Source organism: Heptranchias perlo, chromosome 8 (genome assembly GCF_035084215.1).
Source record: "Heptranchias perlo isolate sHepPer1 chromosome 8, sHepPer1.hap1, whole genome shotgun sequence".
In the NCBI taxonomy this organism is placed as follows: domain Eukaryota; kingdom Metazoa; phylum Chordata; class Chondrichthyes; order Hexanchiformes; family Hexanchidae; genus Heptranchias; species Heptranchias perlo.
The window spans coordinates 81,222,977-81,250,450 of record NC_090332.1 but is presented as its reverse complement, the minus strand read 5'-3'; the positions used below and the strand labels follow the sequence as shown (position 1 = coordinate 81,250,450).

At 42.4% G+C, this 27,474-nt stretch overlaps 1 long non-coding RNA gene across 1 annotated transcript; it reads left to right on the top strand.

The window, feature by feature from the left end:
• The first annotated feature begins 520 nt into the window (after window positions 1-520).
• Window positions 521-27,474, top strand: LOC137324252 (uncharacterized). The gene is made up of 4 exons (XR_010963572.1): window positions 521-721; window positions 14,103-14,205; window positions 15,594-15,818; window positions 26,807-27,474. It is a non-coding gene; the product is annotated as an uncharacterized lncRNA (long non-coding RNA).

Genomic DNA, 27,474 nt, shown 5'->3' with positions numbered 1-27,474 from the left:
AAGGCACCCACTGTTGTACTATCGACCCCTCGGTGTTGGTGGTCTATTTGACTGTGGGAGCCATCACAGCTGAGCCTGATTCTGTCCCCATCCACATCCATAGGTGCATTTCTAGCAGGCGTCAACAGATAGCAATCAGGATCAAGAAACCTAGCTGATGCTGAGGTCGGTTATAGTCATCTGCGGTGGTATTGCTAATTTAGCACGGAACAGGGATTGAACCTGGGACTTTACTGGCCTCTATGACCCTGTACCACACGTAATGTGTTTACCTACTCGAGCTCTCAGTGTCGTAACCCTAATTGGAAGACCAGATGTCTTGAATTTCCTATGCAATCCTGGCTATTCAAGTATGCAGCTGATGTTGATTCTTAGGTACTTGAAGGAATTTGCTCAGGATTTCCTTTTGCTGGAACCTTGCACCATTAATATTTTAGAAAGGATCTTAATTTCCTGATAAACAATATCTATTTAGCAACAACGTACATTTCAATTGTGCTTTTCACGTACAGAAAGATATCTAAGATTTACAGGGTAGAGGAGAAAACAAGGACAGTGGAATGGAAGCACGGTCAAAAAGGAGGTCCCTTTTAGGAGGCTTCTGAAGCAGGGAGAGAGTTGATAAGAAGGAAGGGTTGAAGAAGGGAATTCCAGAGTGGCTTAAATAACAATAACAGGCTGCCAATGATGGAGTACAGAATGAGGAGCCAGCCAGTGACAGGTAAGTGGAGAGGGCAATGCAGAGGCATATAGCTGAAGGAAATTGCTGAGTTGGAGCAAAACTATGGATGGATTTGATAGCATGGATGAGGATCCTAAAGTTGATGCAGTGGGGATGGGGGGGCCATGGGGATGTGATTTTAGTGCGGATGAGGGTACAGGACCACAGCATTTCGAATGAGTTGTGGAGGATGGAAGTCAGGAAGGAGAGCTTTGGAGAGATTGAGTCGCTAGATGATGAAGGTATGGATTAGCGTTTTGTTAAATGAGGGGGAGAGGATAATATTTCGGAAGTGGGAGAAGGCGGCTGGGTAAACGAGCAGATGTGGGGCAGGATGCTGAGCCTAGGGCTCGAGCAGTATGCCAAGGTTGATTGATCAAAATTACCCAGTTTTAATTTTGAGTAGATTCTGATGTCGATTTGTGATCTTTATAGATGTTTGTTTGGTTTGGGTTACGCTCAGCAGTTTATGCCTCCAGAAACCCATTATTATTTTCCCTCCAAGCTGCCATATCCAGACAAATCAATAGTTTGATCTGCCAGCCACTTCTGACGTGTTCTATTTATTCTAGTATTTGTGTTTGAAGTTAAATGAAGTTAAATCCGTCGGGTAAGATGATAGGCAGACTCGGTCCTTGTTTCTTGTCTTGCCTTTATTTCAATGTTGCAGTGCGACAAGCAGGATACAGTCAAGCCCAGGCACGAGCTCTTCAGACAGTACCATAGCTTTAATTGAACCATCCCTTTTTATACATTCAAATCTCCCACTTATTTCCCTTAAATGTAAGGAGTCTTACAACACCAGGTTATAGTCCAACAGCTTTATTTGAAATCACAAGCTTTCGGAGGCTTCCTCCTTCGTCAGGTGAGTGTAGGATTCAAGATCTGCACCCATGAGGACGGCCTCAACCGGGATCTTGGGTTCATGTCACACTACATGTAACCCCACCAGCGAAAAAAAGTTATCTGTTTTTAATACAACTGGTCATTCTCTCTCTTTCTCTGCCTTTCGGGTGTTTGTCTCTCTCTCTCTGTCTTTGTGTTCTGACCGTTTGTGTATTCAGTAGTCTTGTATGTAATGTTTCTCTGTCTGAACACCATTCAACTCCTTTGATTGCCTTGATAACGGGCAGTTGGAAAGATTATCTGTAATCACCAGGCATTGTTCTCTGACTATATATGCTGTACCTTTACGGAATCCTACACTTACCTGATGAAGGAGGATGCCTCCGAAAGCTTGTGATTTCCAATAAAGCTGTTGGACTATAACCTGGTGTTGCAAGACTCCTTACATTTGTCCACCCCAGTCCATCACCGGCATCGCCACATCATATTTCCCTTAACTCTGTGATTGGTTATAAGTTTGTGCATTGATGCATCACCCTCTTTTCTGTTTGTGCTACCCTCAGTGTTAATTGTATCCATGTGATTTATATCAATTAGTGTTAATTGTATTCAGGTGGGGGCGTATCAATTGGGATCTCTCTTGTATTCATTTATAAGAGAACTATCTATGGTGTGGATTGCGTTGATCTCTGTGAATAAAGGCTTGGAAGCAACTGAAGACCAGGCTCGGGTAGTCTATGCTTCATCACCTGGCTATCCAGTTTGTAACACTCAGCAGTCTCAGCCGCACCCAGTTTCGGCCTGTGGCAAATGAGTTTTCAAGCTGCTAATTTAATCAATTGCTGAGGTGATCAGGGCCATTGTCTTCTGCTAATTTAATCAATTGCTGAGGTGATCAGGGCCTTTGTCTTCTGCTAATTTAATCACACACGCATTATCATATGTCCCAACTATCCTTACTGCTCATTTTCAACTTAACTCCTTCCTTCCCATGTCTCAACAATGTTAGATTGCTTTTCTTAGAGACTGTAAAATAAATTTTCCCTTTTCTTGTATAGTTTCAGGTAATTACATGTGACAATAACACACCCATCAGTCTGCAACTGCTGCCCGCATCTACATTGACAAGGCCACCTAAAATGGCCAATAAAAATAAAATGACAAATTGTCACATTTTTTGTAAATATTAATGTGAACAGAATACATGTCAGAGATAAGAGGTTTCTGCTATGTTGTGGCCATTATTTTTCAGCTACCATCATAAATCATCAATGCTAAAATGCATTCTCTGTTTTTTAGAGTGATTACTCCCATCTTTTCAGTATCTTTTTCCATTTTAAGAAGGCTGGTCAGGTATGTTGAGAGACTGATAGTAATAAGTTACAGTCACAGTGGAAGAGCTGGAATAGTTTCCTCTTTATGCACTTCTCTTGTTGATGACATATTACAGATTGATTAAGCTGCAAAGTTAACTTCACTTTCATTCAACTATTTCTTCTCAGTTCTTCACACTTTTTGTTGTTTGATTATTTTTCTCGTGGTAGACTCTGTTACTTTTTTTTTCAAAATTGCCTGTGATGTCCTGCCATCTCTGACACAGTTGGTGCCACTCTGCCGCACATTGTGACATACTGTGGGCTGATCAACCATTGCTATGTATGATTTTCACTGCATGGTTTTCACATTGTTTTGCTCCCTCTAAGTTGTTATGGGTCACTACTACCCATGGCTCACACGTCATAATCCATTTGAAAATTGCTTGCAATTGATTCATAACATTGCTAATGTTTGTGTGAGGAGTTTCAGTTTTCTTGACTCATTTATAGTGTTGTCAATGCATTCATTTAATACAGTCCACTGGCTGTGGACTCTAGTTTGTTTGTGTGCTAGCTATATTCCAAATGTGTTTCCATGTGTAGTTTCTAAAGACCTGGTCATGGTTCTTCAAGTTTGAAGACAGTCAACATCTAGTGGAGAATTGTCTTATATGGTTACACCAATGAGGATGTCATCATTTGAGGCACATTGTAGCTGGGCAAGCATGACAAGAATGCTGGCTAAAAGCAGAGGGAAATTCTCCACCATGACCTAGTGATACTATTAACCTAACTCAATGGTATTCATGATGTGGTCTGTGGGTCACTTGCAGCCTCCCTCCTCGGAATCTGTGGCCCTTGGGAGACCTGCTGCTCCATAAGTCTCTGGGCCTCCAATCATGGTGCACTTGGTTGTGGGATGTTGCCATGGCTGGCATTTGTGGCTGATCTCTGTCTTCTTGTTGTCCAGTGAAAGAGAACAAAGGAAGGCTTTTAGGAAATGGTAATTTCTCATTATCCACATAGCTCAAAATATAGGACCAATAGCTTTAATTGAAGTATCAGCCCGTGCTTTTATCCCTTCCTGCGGAAGGTGAATGGCCACCACTCAATAAGTACCCATGCAGGCACATTTGAAACTAAGAGCTTGCCCTGTGGTATCTATGGATCCAGATCTAAACCCCATTACTCCATGGTGCAGTGTATTGGAGTACGCCTGAGAGTAGCATTCAATTAAGACATTGTTTGGAATTGTGGCTCTTGACAGAAAGTTAATGAAAAACACTGGTCTAATTAAACAAACAAATGGTTTAATGTGAAGATAGCTGTCCTTTTAATCCTGAAGATTATATTTTTTATATAGTGTGGCACTTTTGCTTACAGAAAAGAAGACTGTGGAACATTTAGTTGAAGTAAAAGTTTAAAACACTGCTAAACAAAGAGAGCGCTGGATATTATTGAATACAGCTGTTTTGGTGTAATTTGCTATCTGGCAGGGTGGATTAATGTATGGCTTTAGTAAGATGCAGTTATGTACATATGATTTATAGTTCATGTACACACTATTTGTTATCATGGAGACTTAAGGTCCACCCAAAGCTGTATTTAAGATGAATTTATGCAGTATTATGATAAAACGAATAAAACTTTTATTCAAAAAAAAACAGAAAACAGCTGTGTTACCCAATCTTTGTAGTTTATAAAATATTTGCCCAAAGTGGCTTTTTGGTTCAGCAATGTAGAGGGATGCAACTCATTTATGGGGCCTTTGCCTCAGAAGAAAAAGTGACACAAACTGACTCCCAACTTGCACATTGTACCAGTAAAATCATTTATGGCCCCTACTGATGAGGAACAGACATTTCCTGGTTGATTGTTCCAAAGTAAACCACATTTTTTCCACACTAGTTCACAAAATTTCCCAACCAAAATAACAAAGTAGTTTGTACGATAAAAAGCAAGTTGGAGGTTCTGCGCGAGAAAAGGATAGCTACAAAAAATCCTGCAAAATAAATATTGGGTTTTGTATTATAATTGACCCTGATGTCTGTATTAAATGTGACCTTTTGGAAGTTATATATACTATAGATTGGGAAAAAGTAACACATAAAATCTTTTATTGCTGAATTCGGCATTTCAGTCTTTTAGTTTCAATGTATATTTGTTGATAAGCTATGGTGATTAGACAACTGCAGTATTATATTGTGCTTTTTTTAATACAATGATTTCCAACACTGAAGAGAGCTTAACCTGAGAGGAATGTTGCTTTTGTTCTGTTCTGGTTAAGGATTTCAGTCTCAGCCAGTGGACACTTTCATCATTAATGCACAAAACTTCTTCTCTCTCAAAACTCAAAGCACATTCTTAATGATTTAACCTCATATAAATGACATTCATTTACTAAGTTAATAACATTTTAATGAGTGCTTTTTTAATATACCACCCTCAACGTAAAGATGAATGTTTTGGAGTTTTAGATAATCTTTGGGGATCAGTGACTATTTATCTAGTAATTTTCCCTCAGGAGATTAAATAGGTTTAGAGCCCATGATGCAGTACATGGTCTATGAAAGAATAGGCTAGATGGGCAAACAACCTTTTCTCATTCAATGCTTCCTGATGTTCTAAGTGTAAAGCTGATAAGGACTAAGAGAATTCTTACAGCTTTCCAATTGGGAATTGAAATTCATAGGTCTAGGCTGAGATTTCTGTTCGATTTATGAGATATTCTCAATGGAACACACAGAAATCTCAACCATGAGTCCATGGTTGGAATTCATTGCAGAGAGGCACTCAGGAGGTTTCTCAGGGGTGATACGAGTAATGTCTGAGGTGCTGAGGTCACTTAAAGATGATCAGCATGGACTGTATTCATGGAAAAGACAGCAGCGGGCCCTGAATGCATTCTTCTGTGAGGCAAGCAACCCCAAATAGAAAAAGAATGAGATGGAAAGAAAATGTACTGGAAACAAAATTTTTAATTCTGCTTTGAGCTTATTTGCCCAAATTTATTAAATACTCTTTCAACATTCGGAGAAGACAAAAGGGGAGTTCCCCTCCATTCCGTCCCGTACCTGACTTCCTGCCGGCCCGATATTGCACTGGGTCCAGAGCCGGGATACAGCGGGTTACCCATTCCGAGCACGCAGCTTGCCGGGCTCTTGAAATGGATCGGGCCTCCCACCAGAGGGATCAGGTGGTCAACCTTTCCGCTCGCCCGATAGTTAAAAGCAGATAAAGAGAGACTTGGCAAACAAAGTAATAGAAAAACATTTACGGCCCAGAAATTGCTCGGAGCGGGAACCGCTCCATAGATTTATACTAACCCACGAAATTACCACGGTCTTTACCGGGTGCACTTCCTCGAAAAGGAAGCTGAGAAGAGCCCGGCGTTAGTTCAAGCAAAGCTAGGACCCATGGGAGAAGTGAAAGGATTGATCTCTCCCCTCGAACAATCAGATTGCAGCATTTTTGACGAGCTGCGACCATTTTCTGCAAGCTGGAACGTTAAATCCAGCAAGTGAAAGCTACAATAAAATCATTTGTAAAAACAGTTATAGACAGCGAGAAAAAGAGAGGGTAAGAAATAATCAAATTAAATTGTAAATTTAAAAAAATTTAAACAAAAAACATTTTTTAATGACCAAAAACGATTAAAATGAGGAGTAATGAGACTCCACATTTTTAAAAGTTAATTTTTAGTTTTTTGGCGGTTATTAAGACTTACCGTGCTGTTAAAACATAGTTTAGACCTGGTATTTATAAATGTACCTGTTTTGTGGTGATATTAGTTACTTTCCAGCTAGGCAGATGAGCAAGTTGCCGTTGGTCCATTGATTCCACAGATTCCAACCGGCGATATCCCTTTCATTCGAAGCTGTCATATCGCCGTCATTGCGCATGTGCGAACACCAGAACTTGCTCCTGGATTTCGCCACAAACAACAGTGAGCGCTGTTCAGCTCACCATTCTTTTTAAAGCAATTTATGGGCCATTAATATTTCATTAAAAGAAATCCAGTCAAACAGCTTCCCTCAAGTATTAACTTGACAAGATTGAAATCTAGTCCATGGAACTGAAAAAATAGTCTGAATAATTTAACTTCAGAAAAGATAACTACCATCAGAAATTCATTAGAAGTTAAACACATGTTTCACAATTTGTTCCAGGATATTTTTAGTGTCGAGCTTAGGCCATTGGAGTATTACAAGCAAGTCAGATTGAACCCTGATGTTAAACCAGGTTCTCTCAAGAAAAAAGACATGTATCAAAACTTTGGCTACCAACAGCGTCCCCCACTCTTTACTATATTCAAAAATAATGTGGAAAGTGCATTTATAGTAATGTTAGCAAATTTCCTGATGATGCCAAGTCAGTCCAGTGACCAGTGCAGGAGAAACTGACAGCATTCAAAGGGATCTGAATATATCGAATAAATGGTCCAAAAATGGTTTAATTCAGGTAAATTATCTGAAGGGTAATGTATATTGGATGAAGGAAACATGAAACAAGCACAAATAATGAACTCCTCAGATAATGAAGCAGTCCGAGCCCGCATGCAGCAAGACCTGGATAACATCTAGGCTTGGGCTCATAAATGGCAAGTAACATTTGCGCCAGACAAGTGCCAGGCAATGACCATCTCCAACAAGAGAGAGTCTAACCACCTCCCCTTGACCTTCAATGGCATTACCATCACCGAATCCCCCACCATCAACATCCTGGGGGTCACCATTGACCAGAAACTTAACTGGATCATCCATATAAATACTGTGGCTACAAGAGCAGGTCAGAGGCTGGGTATTCTGCGGCGAGTGACTCACCTCCTGACTCCCCAGAGCCTTTCCACCATCTACAAGACACAAGTCAGGAGTGTGATGGAATACTCTCCACTTGCCTGGATGAGTGCAGCTCCAACAACACTCAAGAAGCTCGACACCATCCAGGACAAAGCAGCCCGCTTGATTGGCACCCCATCCACCACCTTAAACATTCACTCCCTTCACCACCGGCGCACAGTGGCTGCAGTGTGTACCATCCACAGGATGCACTGCAGCAACTCGCCAAGGCTTCTTCAACAGCACCTCCCAAACCCGCGACCTCTACCACCTAGAAGGACAAGAGCAGCAGGCACATGGGAACAACACCACCTGCACGTTCCCCTCCAAGTCACACACCATCCCGACCTGGAAATATATCGCCTTTCCTTCATCGTCGCTGGGTCAAAATTCTGGAACTCCCTTCCTAACAGCATTGTGGGAGAACCTTCACCACGTGGACTGCAGCGGTTCAAGAAGGCGGCTCACCACCACCTTCTCAAGGGCAATTAGGGATGGGCAATAAATGCTGGCCTCGCCAGCGACGCCCACATCCCATGAACGAATAAAAAAAATGAGGGGTGTCCAATTATAAAGGCAGAAAAGAACAAAATTATGTGATTATTGACCATTTCCTATACATTAGGTCAGTGTGAAGATATAACTAACTGGAGTAATGAAGCATTAGGATGTATCTCAAAGACATTTAATTATTAGCCAAAACATGTCGGGGGAAAATTCAACCTCGTTTTGTCGCAGTATTTTTGTGGAGTGAGGAGGAGCGCTACTGCTCCTCCTGGCTCCGCAGAACTGAAACTATTAAAAAGTTTTCTTACCCTATTTTGAGTGGCCCCCAGCAGTCCCTTTAAGGACGACTGGTTCGGCCGCTCAAGACCCGGAACAACTGGGCGGAGCATGCATGGCACCAGCCAAATTGCAATAAGCAAGGCTCCTAATACCTATTTCAGGTAGGCGCTCTGCACACCCCAGTAATCTCCACTTCCCAATTTGGCAGACGGTGCAATTCCGGGGGAGATCAGGCCCGTGAGATCGCGACCTGAAATTTGTCCCTCCAACGTTAACTTAATGCCTAAACAAACGGGTGCAATTCTCCCCTTTGGTATCAGAAACGGAACTGTAGCAGCTGGAATTATTGCCTTGTTGTGCTGTGCCCTTAACTCATTCTATGGAGTGCTATCTACATGATATCTAAGTAAAAAATCATTGTAATGCATGTATTATGCATCCTTGTACTTCCTTTGAAAATTACAAGGGCTCAAACTGGCCAAGCAGTCTCCAGAAAGATTAATTTCAAATGACCTTTAGTTTTGCAGCCAATTTGATCCGTTTGTCACAGTAACTATTGGATTGTGAATGCCCAACCTAATTTTCCTTGCAATCAATAAAAGGTGTCAGAGACAAGGTGACTTTTCTCTCAGGTGGCTGGATTAGATTCTCACTCAGGTCCCCACATGTGTCATAGCACATCCTGTTAGAAAGGTACTAACTAGCACAAGAGCAATCACAATCTTCTTAGGGTAAGAGTTCTAAAAAGGCGTTGTCTGATTTGAACCTGCAATTTGATTACTTCGTGCAGCAAAATGCTCCCCATTATCGTGGCCTAAATATGAGCACAAAGTACATGAATTATTGAGGAAAGATGCTTTGCAGCTAAAACTGATAGAGGAATACATTTACAGTGTGTTTGTAGCAGCAAGAATGCTACATACAGACAAATCATCGAAACTTACAGCACACAAGGAGGGCATTCGGCCCATCATGCCTGTGCCGGCTCTTTGAAAGAGCTATCCAATTGGACCAATTAACTGCTCTTTCCCCAGAGCCCTGCAAATTTTCCCCTGAAAATGATGGGGAGGAAAAGACCATCTGGTCCATCCTGTCTGCCCCGCACAGTTGTGATGCTTGAGGCATCTTAAATAGGCACCTCCTACCCACCATCATCCATGTAATCTCTAGGAAGAAACAAAAAAAAGATAAAAACCCAAGGGCAATTAGGGGGAAAAAAAATCTGGAAAATCCCTCTCTGACCTCATAAGGGGATCGCATTGACTATGCTTGTAGTACCTGTTATCTCACCTGCCTCTTATAAGATATGATCGCCGCCCCAGCCAGGAACTAGTCCAGCTCTCTTTTGAAGGTATTCAGAGAATCAGCATTCACTGCATGAGCCATCTACTATCCTCTGGGAAAAGAAGAACTGCCTATCATCTAACCTGGCCTACTTTTGTGCAACTTATATGCATGACCCCGGTCGTCCCCATTATCTCAAATTGAAATAATCTATCAGCAGCAACACAATCTAGCCCTTTAACTATTTTATATACCTCAATCAAATCACCCTGAAGTCTGTGCATCTCTAAAGTAAATAGACCAACTTTTTAAGCCTATCCGAGTAACTTTCTTTTATTCGTTCATGGGATGTGGGTGTCGCTGGCGAGGCCAGCATTTATTGCCCATCCCTAATTGCCCTTGAGAAGGTGGTGGTGAGCTGCCTTCTTGAACCGCTGCAGTCTGTGTGGTGACGGTTCTCCCACAGTGCTGTTAGGAAGGGAGTTCCAGGATTTTGATCCAGCAACGATGAAGGAACGATGATATATTTCCAAGTCAGGATGGTGTGTGACTTGGAGGGGAACATGCAGGTGGTGTTGTTCCCATGTGCCTGCTGCCCTTGTCCTTCTAGGTGGTAGAGGTTGCAGGTTTGGGAGGTGCTGTTGAAGAAGCCTTGGTGAGTTGCTGCAGTGCATCCAGTGGATGATACACACTGCAGCCACTGTGCGCCGGTGGTGAAGGGAGTGAATGTTTAGGGTGGTGAATGGGGTGCCAATCAAGTGGGCTGCTTTGTCCTGGATGGTATCGAGCTTCTTGAGTGTCGTTGGAGCTGCACTCATCCAGGCAAGTGGAGAGTATTCCATCACACTCTTGACTTGTAACTTGTAGATGGTGGAAAGGCTTTGGGGAGTCAGGAGGTGAGTCACTCGCAGCCTCTGACCTGCTCTTGTAGCCATAGTATTTATGCGGCTGGTCCAGTTAAGTTTCTGGTCAATGGTGACCCCCAGGATGTTGATGGTGGGGGATTCGGCAATGGTAATGCCGTTGAATGTCAAGGGGAGGTGGTTAGACTCTCTCTTGTTGGAGATGGTCATTGCCTGGCACTTGTCTGGCGCGAATGTTACTTGCCACTTATCAGCCCAAGCCTGGATGTTGTCCAGGTCTTGCTGAATGCGGGCATGGACTGCTTCATTATCTGAGGGGTTACGAATGGAACTGAACACCGTGCAATCATCAGCGAACATCCCAATTTCTGACCTTATGATGGAGGGAAGGTCATTGATGAAGCAGCTGAAGATGGTTGGTCCTAGGACAAGTCCTGAGGAACTTCTGCAGCAATGTCCTGGGGCTGAGATGATTGGCCTCCAACAACCACCAGCATCTTCCTTTGTGCTAGGTATGACTCCAGCCACTGGAGAGTTTTCCCCCTGATTCCCATTGACTTCAATTTTACTAGGGTTTCTTGGTGCCACACTCTGTCAAATGCTGCCTTGATGTCAAGGGCAGTCACTCTCACCTCACCTCTGGAATTCAGCTCGTTTGTCCATGTTTGGACCAAGGTTGTTTAAGCTTGTTTAACCTGGGAATCATTCTTGTGATGCCCTGCTCTGAACCTTCACATCATCCACAATATGAGGAGACCAAAACTGTGGCACTTAGATGTACAAGTTTCCTTGAGATTAAGGGAGATGACATTTAAGCCAGCTGCTCCAGATACAGCTGCCAGTGTAGAAGGTGAAGTTACCCAGGAGCAGAGGCTCCTGGAACAATGGATAGCACTTCTGCAGATGAAGATTCATCACTCTGACTTCTCAGATGGCTAACACCATCCTTCTGAAGTTCATCCACACCTCATAAGGACGAGGTAGTATATAGTTTGGAAACATTGCTAACTACAAGCATATATGCATTATATATTCTAGGCATAGATTGGGTGGTCAACCCCAGATGGTTCCTTGATAAGATATTGAAGTGAAAGGGTTATGGATTGGTCTTCTCCTTTATTTGCTTTTAAATATTGACATAGTCCTGCTTCAATCACTAACTCCAATAGTACTGGTGACCCCCAGGATGTTGATGGTGGGTGCTTCGGTGATGGTAACGCCGTTGAACGTCAAGGAAAGGTGGTTAGACTATCTCTTGTTGGTGATGGTCATTGCCTGGCACTTGTCTGGCGCGCATGTTACTTGCCACTTATGCGCCCAAGCCTGGATGTTGTCCAGGTCTTGCTGAATGCAGGCACGGACTGCTTCATTATCTGAGGGGTTGCGAATGGAACTGAACACTGTGCAATCATCAGCGAACATCCCCATTTCTGACCTTATGATGGAGGGGAGGTCATTGATGAAGCAACCTTCTGTGTGAGACAGTTTCTCCTGCTCGCAATCCTAAATCTCTTACATTTAATCTTATATTTATGTCCCCTCATTCTGGACCCCTCAATCACTGGATACAGTTTCTTTCTATCTATTCTGTCCCATCCCTTCATAGTTTTAAACACCTCTAGCAAATCACCCAATAATCTCTTTTGTCCTGTCCTAATGAAAACAGACCGATTCTTTCAAGAAAATGTGATTGCCAATTTATGAGTAGTTTTTTTTTGTTGACCCTATGCCTACCAGGAACTGGTTTGAGGTTGTCCAAACTCATGGCACACCGAAACCTGAAAGCCAGCAGAAAAAGGAGACTTTCAGCCTGGACTGAATTTGAACCTGGGTGCAAGACGTAAAGCTGTTGTGCTAATCCATTGTGCCACTCACCCTTCACTAAGGTTACTTACCTCAACGTAACCGTTCATCTGCAAAGTTGTGTTGAAAAGTAGGAAATGGCAGGAGTGATAATGAAACACTCAAAATTGTTCCTCAATTGTAATAGTCAGCAGCAATGCAAATGAATATAAAATATACAATGAGTGCTTTGGTGCACTAACTGTGGACTCAGTACCACAATGGGCAGTGCATTTACGCAGCGAGCCGAACAGCACAGAAAGAAAAGAAGGAACGGTGTTTAAAAATAAATAATTCCACATAATGTAAAAACTACAGGGTGGACACAACAGACAGTAATTAAATCTTGGGAAATAAAAACAGAAAATGCTGGAAAACTCTCAGCAGGTCAGGGAGCATCTCTGGAGAGAGATGACCTTTCATCAGAATTAAATCTTGGGGTTCAGATGGTTTAGGACATCACCTGACTCCCATGATCAGATTACTGCCTTGTAATCCATCTCAGCCAGTAACCCAGTTCTTTATACAGCAGTGTTAATGTTTCTGTGTGCGTGCAGCACATGTGCTGGCATTGTGCTATTGTGAACAACAGAAATGACATATGGGTCTTCAGCTTTTCTCCATCCTACAGTTAGAAAAATGATTGCCAAACACTTTGTCACGAATACAGTGGTCATTTAACAACAGCTTGGGTTTAAAATAGCAAACAGACTGGCTGAGATTGTAAATGAAGATACTCATTATACAGAGGTGTAACATGCCATGGATTACATTACTTTCCTATGACTAGAGAATACTCTTGCATTCTAGGGAATCAGAATAAGGATGTTTAGTCAACAATTCTTCAGCTGTTAATTAAAACTAAATACAGAACCCACGAGAAAGCCCTGTATCTATCTCAACATCAAGGCCTAGAAATTCGATCGAGCCTAAAAACGGGCACGCAGTGGTGGGGCATGCACTGCACATGCTCGTTCACATGATGTGGAGATGCCGGTGATGGACTGGGGTTGACAATTGTAAACAATTTTACAACACCAAGTTATAGTCCAACAATTTTATTTTAAATTCACAAGCTTTCGGAGGCTTCCTCCTTCCTCAGGTGAACGTTGTTGGAAATGAACGACAACGTTCCCAACAACGTTCACCTGAGGAAGGAGGAAGCCTCCGAAAGCTTGTGAATTTAAAATAAAATTGCTGGACTATAACTTGGTGTTGTAAAATTGTTTACAATCGTTCACATGGTTATGGGGACCATGTAAAATTGGTGCTGCGAGCTCATTATAATGAGTCGGGCGTGAAGCTAGTGCTACCCACGCTGCTTATTGGCTGCATGCCTGTTTGTAGGGGCGGGAAATCGGGCTTTACTGGTGTCACTTAAAGGCAGCCAGCGCCTCTTAAAGGGGAGGTACACTCTGGCTGAAAACAGCAGGGAAACGTTGTGAAAGGTGTAAAATGGCTGGATGAGGTAGAGACAGGGCACCCAAGTTCTAGGATGCAGTGTTGGGGGTCTTGGTCCAGGCTGTGGACAGGAGGAGGGAGATCCTGTTCCCCATCTCCCGAGGGCAGAAAGCCCTCCACTAACACACTCCCTTCTTTCTTGCAGGAGATGATTGCACACAACATGCAGCAGGAGGTGGTGACCGAAGGAGGCAGAGCCCACTTGCATGCCCTTTCCCCTCTGGAAGAAGACGTGCTGGCCATCACGGGTAGGGGGAGAGTCATGGCCGTGGCAAGTGGTAACGCTGGAGAGACATCGTGCTGGGGTGCTTCACAACGTATCCTCTTTTTCCATTCCATCTCCCCCTACACACTCTACATGACAAACTACAGCTGCTTTCAGCCATCTCTGCTCCCCCTTTGCACTAAAAGCCGACCCTCGTATCCTCTCTTTCATTTCAGCTGCTGCAAACGTCAAGGCCCTTGTGACACTTCAGGAAGAGGAGGCCAGCCTTTCTGAAGATGTCACATCACTTGATCTCACCTTAGCAAGCACCAGCTCAGAGACTGGCACCATGTGTGCTTTAGAGCGTAGGTTGACGGAGGGGTTTTCAAGTGGTGAATCACCGGCCACAAGTGTGCAGCAGCTAGGGCAGCACAGATGCCAGCTCGCCAGAGGGAAAGATAACATATTAGATCTGCTGCAGAGGGCGCAGATGCTGACTTCGAGGGCCCAGTCTACTGAAGAAGGCTGGTGAGCGTACACCAGGAAATGCTAGGTGCACTGGGCAGCCTGCCAATGAGCTAATGCGCAATGGTTCAGACCATGTCACTTGCTGCAGCCTTGAAGCAGCCATTGCATTAAAAGTTAAAGGCCATGGTGACCTTGACAGCCACAGGCAGTGCTGTCCATGCCCTGGTTTGAGGCTCTAGTTGTTGCTGCAGTAGGTGACATAGCTCGGAGACAGCCTCCTTGGTAAAGCGCAGGCACCTCACAAGTTGCTCCTCGGTGAAGTTGAGGTATGAGAAGTGCTCCCTGCAGACCGGCTGTGGTTATGGTCTCCTGTGCAATGTCCTCCTCCTCCTCCCTCTTCTCCCAGCTGCTCCTGCTCTCTCCTGTCTTCTTCGCTGCTCCCCCTCGTCCTCCAGCTCCAAAGGTTAACCTACCAGACCACCCATGACTGCAATCAAACTGTCTTGAAGGCAGTCAAAAGCAGTGCAGTGCCAGCACAAAGTTGTTAGCAGAAGTCAGAATTAGAACATAATAGAAATAGGAGCTGGAGTAGGCCATATAGCCCCTCGAGCCTGCTCCGCCATTCAATTCAGATCATGGCTGATCTTCGACCTCAACTCCACTTTCCACATGTCCCTTGATTCCCTCAGAGTCCAAAAATCTATCGATCTCAGTCTTGAATATACTCAATGACTGAGCATCCACAGCCCTTTGGGGTAGAGAATTCCAAAGATTCACCACCCTCTGAGTGAAGAAATTCCTCCTCATCTCAGTCCTAAATCGCCCATTCCTTATCCTGAGATTATGCCCCCTAGTTTTAGACTCTCCAGCCAGGGGAAACAGTCTCTCCACATCTACCCTGTTAAGCCCTCTAAGAATTTCATACGTTTCAACGCGATCACCTCTCATTCTTCTAAATTCCAGAGAATATCGGCCCCTTCTACTCAATTCAGTTGTGGAATGCAGAAACTAGGCATAAAAAGGAACAGACGTTAATCAGCAGCCTGAAAGGATAAATCGACAACTAACCTGTGTGGAGTGGATGAACCCTTTAAATAATGCTGCTGCAGGGCCCTTTCTGCCTGTTCGTGCCATGATTTGCTGAGCGAGTTTAGCACATGGAGACCAATTTCACAATAGGATCCTACAGTAAGTATTATTCAATTATTATAAAGAGCATTTACAATACTTCCAGCACGTGAACTGGACGCCTACGGAGGAGCCCAATCCAATACGGCAGGTGCTACATTTCCAGTGTGGAATGAGCGCGCGCCTGCCCCCTATCATATCGGACCCTTAGGCACCAGTTTTACGTCTGTAAAACAGATGCAGCACAATTGAATTTCTAGGCTCAAATATTTAATTGAATTGTGGAAAAGCTTACAGAGAAGAAAAGTGCAGAATAATAAAAGGACTGGTAATGGAATATTAAATCATTATTTGGAAGATAAAAACATGTTTTATTTCACCACATCATTCATTTTCTATGGAACGAATATGGTACATCAAGTGAACAAAGCAGACTGTAGTACATGATGTACTAGCAGCCGAAAGTCATACACAACTTAAAAATGTCTGGCCTTGCTAACATATTTATAGAGCTAATCAACTTGTTGTCGTGCCAGCTTTTCAGACTCCTCCAAAATGTTCCATTAAAGCACTATGAAGTGGTACTAGCAAAATGCAAGAAAATGTTTTGCACACAAAGGTTATTGATTCTATTAAAAGAGTGGAACTATTTGGATTGCAACATCCCAAGTTTTACCACCGATGCCATTTATTATTTGGGTGAATAGAACTCTGCCATAGCTTCGGTCTACAGCTGTAGCCACATGTGGTGATTTTCAAGAAGCTGAAGACTAGATTCATTTAGGAAATTAAAAATAAATGTTAACTGTGTGTGTGGGGGGAGGGGTAATCATTTTAAAGCTAAAAAATGATGTCCTGGAGTTTACTATTTTCTCTTCTTCCACTTTTCCTCTCAAAGTGTGTTCACGCCACCTGCCTTCCCCAGTTGAGGAGACAGGCTGCCCTGTTAATTGTATCCATGTGATTTATATCAATTAGTGTTAATTGTATTCAGGTGGTGTGTATCAATTGGGAACGTGCTTGTAACCATTTATAAGAGAGCAGATCTAGGGTAGGATGGTGGTGGTAATATGGATCTCTGTAAATAAAGCCTTGGCTCTAGTATGCCATCCTTCACCACCTGGCTATCCAGTTTGTAAGATGCTCCACATCCTGTTCAGGGGTAGCCATGGTGATTCTCTCTGATTTCGCACAGGGGCAAGTGCCTAGTCTCCACTTGATCAATGGAAAGAATGGCTCTGATGAGTTAAATGGTCTTTTCTTGGCCTATGCTTTCTCTTGTCCTTGTATAGAAAGCAGTTTTCAAGTTGTTCAATTTTGGCAAAAAAATTAGCTGGCTATGTATTGGTTTGACTGAAGCAGTATTAATAGTGATTTATCTTGTTTGTGTTTTTTAAATTTGGTGGACTGCATGTTAATTTGCAGTCATGAAAGTGCCATACGTTGTCACAGTGGTGGTGAATGGATGAAGAATAGCTTTAGAGGGTTAGAACAAAAAAAATCAATATGGTAAGTATGACAAGCTATAGGTTCTGCTGGGACTTAACATCACCACCAGGAGATTAAGGTCAAATCATAATAATATGTTTGACAGATAAGTGTTCTGTTTGAATGAGACGTTAACTCTGTCTTCCCTTTCAGGTGGATGTAAAAGATCCCAGTATTTGAAGAAGGGCAGGGGCATTCTCGTGTCCTAGCCAACATTTAACCCTCAACCAACATCACTAAAACAGATTATCTGGCCATATATCACACCGCTGTTTGTGGGACTTTGCTCCCACAAAGGGTGGTGGCGTTCATCTGAGTCAGTGTTCAATATGGATTGCCAAGACGGTGGGGTCAATTTTCACTTCTATCGCCTGGTATTAACGGCCTCAAAATTGGGGTTGGTAGCCTTACTGCCCCATTAACGCCAATGAAAGAGGTCTAATGTTGGGTGCCCGAAGTGCCCGCTTGTCTTAGGCGGGAAACTCTTTTTAATGTGCAAACTAGCACCCCGATTGCACTTAACTTGCTGGTGACTGCGTGGCCTGATATTGGGAGGCCTCAATTCGGCGACCTGCATTGATATGCCTGTTTGGCAGCCTGCAGCAACGCCGGTCCGATGTTAATGAGGCCGGTGCCTCAAAATCCTGGCCGCCTCTTCACTGCAGGTATGGCCAATTGGCCGTTCGGTTGCCCAGAAGTCAAAATTGACCCCTGTGTCTTCAGTGCAGACAGCTATTCAGGTAAGGAAACCTCAGCAATGGCACGGACTTGAAGAACTAGTAATGACTACAGTCTACTCTTGTCAAAGTTGCTTAATTCAAATTGTCCGATAATTCAATTTCTTTTAGCACTTACATTCCCACTTTGTGGTGTAATTTATATTGCTTAATTCAAAATTCATTTTTTGCACAAAAGCACTTTGACTTATTAGTAGACTGTATAGTGGAATTATTATCAATATCAATGGTCTGCTGGTGTGGTGCTTTTTCTCCTGATCCTACTGCCACAGAACCTTTAGTAGAATTAGATTGCTTTCATTTTGTTAGTGATATGTGGTGAACTGATTTTAAACAATACAGCAGAGGGGGCTATACTCTGCCTCTAATGGTTGTCCCAATCCCCAGCACTAACAATGCTCATCTTGAGGACAAAATTCACATACAAATAAAGCAAAGGATAGAGTTATAAATGACTGCAGTCTGGTACAGCTCTTAATAGTTTCATTGCCTATTTCACGGTGCACTACGATGTGCACTAAAGCAGTTATGGGCAAATATACAGAAGTGCCACAGAGTTTAGATGGAGAGTTAGAAATTTGAAGTAAGTTGCATACCAGCTGATCAATTGCCTTCAGCCTAGTGTCCCTGGGAATCAGCCATCGATATCAACCTTGTAGGTATTGCCTTCCTTGCTGTCAGCATCATTCTGAATCCCTCCAATTGATTACCACATTGCTGAAACACTTGAAATAAATTTGTGCTCAATTCCAGACATTACAAATGCATTCTTACACTGTGTTGCTGCAATTCTCGTCGTTCCTGAACAAAGGAAAGGAAAAGAGAACAAGCAGCAGGTTCCACATGGCCTTGGCAAGTGCCTGGAAACAGGCCATCTCTTGAGTATAGTTGGTGCATAGTCTGGAGGACACTGGGGCAAAGAAATAAAAGATTTAGAAGAAATCTGAAAGAGGATTGGATACCCTCAAAACAAATTGGGAAGCAAAAGAGCCTAGAAGAGCTCAGCTTAAGTTTTGTCTTTTGCATGTCACGCACAAGCAACATAATGATATATTCACAATGACCATAGAATCATAAAAATTTGATCAGAGAGGTGACTATGCCTGCACTGGGGGATGATTTAACAATGCTTATGATATCCAAACATATGAAAATGACTGGCTGGAAAAGACCATCTGGTCCATCAAGCCTGCCCCACACAGTTGTGATGCCCGTGCATGATGATTAGACACCCCCTACCCACCAGCAGCCATGTCATCTCCTGGGAGAGGCAAAAAAATCAGATTTTAAAAACCCCATGGCCAATTAGGCAAAAAAGATCTGGAAAATTATTTTCTGACCCCCTTAAGCAGTCGAAAGCTGGTCCAGAATATATCTTGTGAACCAAGTACAGGCCACCTGTTGTGCACATACAAATGGGGTGGAATGGTGGGGCGGACGGAACCTTCCCCAACTGTTTTAAAATGCTACAGTGTCCCTTTGAAACATTAAAAAAAAGTGTCTTGTTTTGTCTTAAAGGCAAATTGTTTCATGTATGTGGTAGGGACAACTTTCCATTCAATCGTATCAAGAGCAACATTTGGATATTCACAAATAAACCAATTTTAGATCACTTTAGCTTATGAATTCAGTTCTGTACCAATGCCTAATGGCGTTCTACTAGATTGCATGGCAGTGGATGTGTGGGTTTCAATGTTACACATTATTATATTTTACATTACTAAATCATGCTAATACAATTGAATGTTTCAATTTTCTAATTCTCTTCCTCCAAGAACTGGTGTTAGGCAGAGTATATTTGAAATGCATAATAATAATCATTGAAAGAATGACTCATATTTAATCACAAGGGAGGAATAAAATAATTTAGTTAAAATTATTTTATACTTCACCTGTGCTATTGATAACCATTAACGTATCTAAGCGGTTTTCTGAAATCTTGCTTTATCTAAATTGCTCACTAAAGTGCATTTGAAATTTTTATCATTTTTATTGAATTTGAAATTGCACTTAGTCAGACCATTGTTTTAGTTTAGTTGTTCAATAGCAGGATTTTGATGTACAATTAAAGACTCAGTAAAACATTCTATAGCAGACTACAGCTTGGAAAAGGGATAGGATATAATTCAATGTTTTAAAACGTACTGTAATATTTTATTTTCACTCCTGCACACCCACCTTACTACTGTTGACATTTTAACTTTAGTAGGTTAGAGGTGAGATTGACTGAGGTTCTGCTATAACTTCCTAAAGGACACTTCCCTATCTTTTCATAAGAGCACAAAGAGCACTTATTTGTAAACCACCCTCCCTTTTTAAATGTATACATTAGTGCAAAACTGGTGAAAATGAATTAATTTTAATATACACTGAGTATCAACTGTTTCCTCTCCTTTGAGGGTATCTCCATACTGTTGAGAAAATTGTGCCTAGGGACTTCAAGCCTGATTCTTTCAAGTCATTTTTTTTTTTGGCAGTTATTTTAACATTCATTGTTGCTTTCTTTCTTTAGGTTCCTCAATACCATGCATTGTGCTTATTTTAGGTCTCTACCAATACTCCATTGTAAGTTTTCACTGCAAGATTTAGCCATTGATTCTCCCACCCTTGCAACTGAGATTGGGAACTGCTGTGGGAAACTCTAGACATGAATCTTATTCTACTACTCCGTGCAACTCTACGGTGTTACTCCACCTCCTGTATAAAACCCAGTTTTCATGTTGCAACTTTCTCGAAATTCAACAAATGCTAGCGGGTACACACAAGTGTGTACAGTTCATAGGATAATCACCTCTCTCCATACATCTGCTGATCCAAGTGCTTCTATGTCTTCATGAGCCATTTAGTTGTTAAATTTTACTTTTGTTTCTCCTGCTATCCAGCTATAAGACAACCATTAATCTTCTTCAATTCTGAGCTTTGTGATACCTGAGGCTAATGAAAATTTCTGAATGCCAAATGTCACTGCTACATTTCCTGCCCTGATCAATGTGAGAATAGTTGTTTTGAAAATATTAATATTGCCGACACCACCTGAAAATAATTTCCTGGATATTTTTCTCGTTCGATTTTGTCCTATTTCTATTACCATATTATCCAAGCATCTCTCCCAGAGGTTGGCACAGTGGTCTGTGCATTCTTAATGACTGCTGTCAGTGGCTCTATTTAATGTAGTTGTAGTGTCGATTTCTGGAGCTGACTAGATTAGCCAATAAATAGGAAATGTTGTAAGCCAATTTAAAAAAAATTATATGTCAACATATGCCAACAAATATTGACTACTTCTGGAATCTTATGTCAACAGTTGTAAGCACAAAGCCAGATATGTAGGTTTCCACAAAGAAAATCTGACCATTAGTTTAGTGACTAGTTTCCAAATCTCAGCACTTTTAAGCATAAGCAATCATTTTGGTCAATATGCTTAGCTGATTAGTTTTCAGACTTATCAATGTATCACTAATCTGGTGAACTAGTTATTGACATAGCAAAACCAGTTGACAGCAAATTTTGCGCTACATGGCTTCCAAGTATCCCAGCATCTCCGGGAAAAGGCTTGATTTCACAAAGAGGAGTCAGATGATGTCAGGTTCTGCACTTTGTTTCATTTGCGAATTCAGCTAGAGACCCATCTGAAAACTGACCAACTAGCCCAGTTGGTTTGAGTGACGGGTAGATTTGGGAACTGATCACATAACTTTTGGTTAGGAGTTGAGTTACTGAGATATTCCTTCCTATAATTTAATTTTCTTACTGATTATCAAGCATAAGGAGCAAGGATTGAAATACAGCACTTCATTTAAAATACCAGCGACATGACATTTTCATTTCTTCTTATTTGTTCTCGGGATGCGGTCGATGGTAGCAAGGCCACATATATAGCCCATCCCTAGTCCTGAGATGGTAATGGTGGGCCCTCTCCTGAACCACTGCACTACTTGTGGTGATGGTGCTCCTATATTAGTGTTAGGTAGGGAATTTGAGGATATTGACCCAGTGATGATGAGTAACAGCGATATATATCCTAGTGAGGATGTTGTGTGACTTGGAGGGGAACTTGGAGGTAATGGTCTTCCCACGTCTTGGCTGCTCTTGTTGGGAGGTGCTTTCAAAGTAACCTTGGTGAGTTGCTATTGTCTAACCAGTGTAAAATAAATCATGTTTGTGAGCAAGCGATCGGTAACTAAATTCATTTAAGATGATTTATATTCACAGTGCTTAATAATTAGGCAAGTGATTTGTTATTGCTTCGAGCTGCTCAGAAACTGGCATCTTCATTGCTCTGGGACATCTTTTGCAGAATTGCAGTAGTCAGCAAATCACGCTACACATGGCAAGTAGATAAATCACTTGCCATTTCAGAATAAAATGTTTATCATATATTGATCTTGGCTAAAGAAGGTTAACTGAGAAAAATCGTGTCTAAATTTAATTTACATTCAAGATGCTTTTGGGAAGGGGAGGAGCAACAGAGGTGGAATACAGAGCTAATAAGCTCACAATTAATCTTGAACTATGATTTTGATTTCAAGGCCTTAGCTCCCAGAAGAGAATGGACCGTATCTTTATATGTTCAAGAGAACAGAGAAATAAGAATGGTGAATTGATATCCCAATGAAAGACACAAAACCAAATTGTTTGGCTTGATCAACAAGCAGGCAGGCAATAGCATTAACTATAGGGGTCTGTAATTAGGAAGCTATGTGATAAATTAAGTTTAAAACTGAAAGGTGTAGGATAGTATACATAGGTTAAAAATGTAGGATATGGGTGTGCAGTGAATGGAATTAAATTAGCACAGCAAGGCTTATAAAAATCACTTTCAATGTCTAGACAATGCAGCAAATTAGTTAAAAAGCTAGTGGAATGTTGGGATATATAGCCTGAGCAGTAGAATATATGTCTATAGAAGTTATGTTAAGGCGAAGGCTAGTCAGATTACATTTACAATACTGTGTTCAGTTCTGATGACCGAGTCACAAAAAAAGATATACTCGGATTAGAAATAGTGCAGGAAAGAGCAACAAAATTGTTCGTAGCTGAGCCTGGTCCTGCTCTCATCCAATGTTTGCACATGCTCACATTTCAGCAGGGGTCACTGAAGAAGCAATCGGGAGTGGGAGCTCTTGTTGCTTAACCCCCTTTCTAGCCTAGGGCTACTGAGGCATTTTTAATTCCCCTGCTGCTGCCCTGACTAAGATCAGCTAACTCAACAGAGATTCACAGTTTTGAGGTCCTGGGAAAGAATAAAGTAGAGCTAGAATTAATGCGATGAGTCTTGATTTCATCATCGTGAGGATGCAGGAGGAATGATTTATAATGGTGTATTTTGGCTGAATTCTCATTGTGATACACACTGGACTTACTGAGAGTCCCCTCTGCTGGTCAGACTGGAGAATGTTGCAGATTTTCCAGCTGTCATTAAGGAAACTGGGCCTAGGAATTAGAACAATCCCTGCGCCAGAACAGGTAGGCCCAAGGTCCACCTGATATTGGGCCCCGGGCCTCATTTACATAACACCTGCAAACTGCAGACAACTGCTGGGCATCCCCAGGCAGCTCGCCGGTGAAGAGGATTGCAATTTCAGGCTGCTGCATCGCTGGCAGCGGCCCTCAAGTAAGTCCTGGGAGTGGGGTGGGAGGGGGGAGCCATTGGGATGCAGGGGGCGACCGGGAGAGGGAGAGGGGCAGTGAGCTTGAGAGGGAGGGGGGCAATCGGAAGGGGTCTTCGGAGTTGCAGTGAAGCTGCGAGAAGCACTCCTGCTCCTCCCGACTCCACGTTCAGGTAAGTATATTTTACAAAACATACCTTTTTTGGTGGCGGCCTGTAGCGGTCCCTCTAAGGCCGCATGTAGACCACGTTTTACTCAACTTAGCCAGCCTGGCAAGGTTGCGTTCAGGGCAAACTAATTTTGTAAAGTGGGTGTCAAAGAGACATTAGACCTCTTATTTGTATATGCATTGGGCCTAACGCCTGTTTCAAGCATGGGCCCTAGACGCCTCTCTTAATGTCTATGATGGGCGTGCACCTCCGGCTCAGCACCACCCGCCATATTGGACACCGTAAAACAGGTCCAGTGTCATTGAATCTCTAGATCCTGATATCAGTTGGGATAAAGGTGGGGGTGGGGGTGGGGGTGGGGGTGAGGGGGGGGACCACAATTGGCCTTAGTAACCCTGGATTAGGGAAGGGAAAATTAGGTTGCCACTCCTGATCACTATCCAGTGATTCCCGCTTATGGATTGTTTTTATAAACTCATCTGAAATGTTGCCACTTTTTGTTGAAATTATCACTGTAAGTAAATGAACCATGTTTGCTGGAGCACATGCACCACATTCAGTCATTTTTTGATGCTTTGCTTCACTGTATTTGTGAGAAAATGAGATTCTGTTGTTTAATGTGGCACAAATGTATTCTTATCAGAAGCACAAGTAATAAATATTTTATTTTGTGCTAGTATTGTGTATAAGTTGACAAGGCTCCAGTGTAAACCGTCCCTATTATTTATTTTGTTCTCTTGCCAATTTTCTCCCCTCTCTTAGTCTCTTCAAGTTATTGAATCCTCACTGGGTGCAAGTGGCCATTATTAATATCTGAGCCTTGACAGGGAATGTCAATGGGATGTTTGACTTTGAGGAGTCCAATGCCCATGTCCATGTACTCCCAGCAGGATTCACTGGATAGTGATCAGGAGTTGCCACCTGATTGTCTCACCCCTAATCCAGGGATGCTGAGGTTACTGTAGTGGCCCCATATTTGTCCCAACTGACAACAGTTAACTCAGCACAGACCTAGGATTGAACCTGGTCTGTCTAGATTGAGTTCTGATGAAACATCGACCTGAAATGTTTAATCTGTTTCTCTCTCCACCGATGCTGCCTGACCTGCTGAGCTTTTCCTGCATTTTCTGTTTTTATTTCAGATTTTCAGCATCCGCAGTATTTTGACTTTGTCTCGATCTACTGCTCACTGGATAAACTTGGGGGAGCCATCCACTCTTATTAAACTGCACTAGCGCAGACCAAGTATAAATTGCTGGCCGTAGGGTATTGGCTGTGTAAAAATAGTACATTTTCATTGTAAATCTGTACAACATATCATATGGCTACTTTAGAAAGATAAAGAATATTAAAAAAAATCATGGCCTCAAGAGGCAACCGTGTAACCAGTTACTGCCCCTCGATGCCCCACCCAGCGAATTCCCAATCTCAGCCAAGTTGTCTACTAAGTGTACTGAAGGAAAATTCAGAAGTGTATCATCGTGTGCCATTTTCTGTTAGCCAGTACAGACTAAATCGTGCATATCATTTAAGCAACTGTAGGTATGAACACGAGTTTTGTACACATCTCACAATTGGCACAGTTCCTGTGCTGTTAACTCCCTCCTGTCTGTATTTTCCTCCTTTCCTCAAGAGACTGAATCCTGCTGAGGTAGAATTCCATGGTGCCAGCATCGATCTTCTACCTCACCCAAGTGCTCATTCTTATTGCGTGAGCCTAGACAGTAAGTGTCATCAGGCCGTTTGACTATGGGGAGGAGGCATCATGGCTACGCCTAATCCCTTGCTCACCTGATCTCTAAACAAATGCACTTTATGGTATGGGTTTTGTTTCCTCTTCCAAGGCTCCAGGAACAGATACCAATTGTGGGAACCCCTACTGCTATTCCATCTCAGATCAGCTAACAACACAGATCTGGAATTAAATGTGAGACGTTTCTGGTATATGCATGGTTTAGTACTACACCAGATTTACCCTGTTCAGCCATCAAGGAAGCAGGAACTGCACCTAGGATAGTTTAACGTTGATGTAGTTGGTAGTTGAAGTAAGTAAAAACAAAACAGCTCCTGATACTGGTGTAAATAGATCTTTATTACATTTTCTATCGATATGGTTCTTCAAAGTAAGATCACTACATTAGACTCAATCAGTGGCAAATCTGTAACAGTTTATTATGTTGATTTGTGTCCATTGTGAACTGGAATGGGCCTGATAAAACTAATTTCAAAGGATGCATCGACATAATCTGAGGTATTGATAAAATTAAGCTGAATTTGATCAATAGTAATAAGAGAAAGGCATCTTTCTTCAACAGTTAACCCAGCTGGTTTCTTATTGAGAACCCATGAGATCTAGTCATTCGGACTGTTAGTTTCATCCAGGTGATCTGAATTTAACTCTTGACGAATGCATTTTAATTTTGTTTTGCTGTAAACTAAAATAACTTTCTGCAAATCTCTACCTTTGTCATCGTTTGCTATTACGAAGGGGGGAATGAAAGAAAATTGCAAACATAATGCGTCCTTTATGATTTGAAGGAAATGATTCTGGCAGCAGATTCTAAAATAGAACAAGTAAGAGATTAATTTGTTGTCAGAATGTAGCAATTGTGACTTGAAGCACCCACCAGGAGACATTGACTTCACTGCTAACATTTTCTTTCAAACCCTACGTGTATTGCAAAACATCTCAAGTAGAAAAATGTGCTGGCTCCCAATGCTTTGAATTCACGCTTTTTATATTGCAGGGTGGATTTAGAGCATTGGTGGCAACTGGGGGAATGTCCGTGCAGAGCAATAATATGAAAAATTGTGTTGTTGACCTGTGTGGTGCTTTATTTCCAGAAACAGGGTGTGAAACCATTTCAGTTGGGTGCTGTTGTGTGCCTTCTGTTGCACATATAGTGCCTTGGTTATATCATGGAAATACCAATGATGTAGGAAAAATAATGTGGAAAGCCTGTTACTATAATAAGAATTACTGTGTTGTTAAAATAATAAAGATGTACATGATTCTCTCTCCTCTCCTGGGACTCTTGGGACAGTGTACAGGCGTTGGGTGGCCGTGCTGGCTCAGGCTATGGCGGTAGGGGTGGCTGAAGCTGGTTGAAACCCTGCTATTTAAAAAAAAAAACACTGCAAGAACTTCTCTGCCTTTTCCCTGAATGGGCGGCGTCTGACGAGACCACCCTACCGAACTTGGCAAGGAAGTGACACAGCCAAGGTGATTGAAGCATGGCTTGGAAGAGACACAATGAGCACACACCTGAGTGCTTAAGGGGTGCCAGACTGCAGATTAATCTAATCATGGCCTGGCACCAGCTATCGAGGTACTGAACAAAAGGGAGACTAGAGGCCAAGGCCTGTACATGAGTAAAGGAACCAATTGAAAGATGGCCATGCAGCTGAGGCCCAATCGCCGAGCCCAAAGAGATTAGGCATGAGGTGGCCATGCACCCAGAAAGATGTAAGAGAGGGATGCCAAGTTCAGACCACACGGCGGAGAAGGACAACGAGCCAGGAAGGACGTGAGGAGGTTCCCTCAAAGCCAGAACCGGAACAAGAAAAAGAAGTTAAGGATCCAGAGTCAGCGTGCTTCGTTGTCCAAGGGAAAAACGGGAAGTAAAGCCTGTATTATACCTGTACATTACTGTCTTGCTCGTTAAACTATATGGATGCCTGTGTTTAATAAATCTTTCTAAGTTGTTTTGAA